Here is a 1,265-nt window from a genome sequence, read left to right on the forward strand (position 1 = left end):
GCTACTTGAGCAGCTGGATCAAAACCACGATTGGGCTTGGTCTTTCTCTTGGGTCGTGTCGAGCCATTCTCTTCGGCCTTGGAGTCCTGGGACGCACCAGGGGACGTGATAGTTCCGTGCGGAGAATAGCTTTCTCCGCAGGGAGGGTTATGACGCCAATGCTCCCTGTTGGAACCACAATCCGTATGAACCCTGTTGGAACTTGTAGTCATCTGGTTTCTGTCAACCGTGTTGTTGGCCAGGTTGAGCTGAAGTGTGCCCCCTGAACCATCAGGACGAGGTCCATCTAATACAACAAATGCCACAGAGTATATATGTTAGCGGATATCGAAAGCAAGAAGATGTGTGTAATTAATTCATGAATGGGTGCATGAGGAACAGAGAACTAGCTGAGCGAACCTGGAGCTGGTGGAGCCTGCTCGGAGGCCGTAGCGTCTCTGGCTACTTGAGCAGCTGGATCAAAACCACGATTGGGCTTGGTCTTTCTCTTGGGTCGTGTCGAGCCATTCTCTTCGGCCTTGGAGTCCTGGGACGCACCAGGGCACGTGACAATTCCGTGCGGAGAATAGCTTTCTCCGCAGGGAGGGTTATGACGCCCATGCTCCCTGTTGGAACCACAATCCGTATGAACCCTGTTGGAACTTGTAGTCATCTGGTTTCTGTCAACCGTGTTGTTGGCCAGGTTGAGCTGAAGTGTGCCCCCTGAACCATCAGGACGAGGTCCATCTGATACAACAAATGCCACAGAGTATATATGTTAGCGGATATCGAAAGCAAGAAGATGTGTGTAATTAATTGCTGAATGGGTGCATGAGGAACAGAGAACTAGCTCAGCGAACCTGGAGCTGGTGGAGCCTGCTCGGCGGCCGTAGCATCTTTAGCTACTTGAGCAGCTGGATCAAAACCACGATTGGGCTTGGTCTTTCTCTTGGGTCGTGTCAAGCCATTCTCTTCGGCCTTGGAGTCCTGGGAAACACCAGGGGACGTGACAATTCCGTGCGGAGAATAGCTTTCTCCGCAGGGAGGGTTATGACGCCCATGCTCCCTGTTGGAACCACAATCCGTATGAACCCTGTTGGAACTTGTAGTCATCTGGTTTCTGTCAACCGTGTTGTTGGCCAGGTTGAGCTGAAGTGTGCCCCCTGAACCATCAGGACGAGGTCCATCTAATACAACAAATGCCACAGAGTATATATGTTAGCGAATATCGAAAGCAAGAAGATGTGTGTAATTAATTGCTGAATGGGTGCATGAGGAACAGAGAA

The sequence above is a fragment of the Triticum aestivum genome, chromosome 4B, assembly GCF_018294505.1.
Source record: "Triticum aestivum cultivar Chinese Spring chromosome 4B, IWGSC CS RefSeq v2.1, whole genome shotgun sequence".
Classification (NCBI taxonomy): Eukaryota; Viridiplantae; Streptophyta; class Magnoliopsida; order Poales; family Poaceae; genus Triticum; species Triticum aestivum.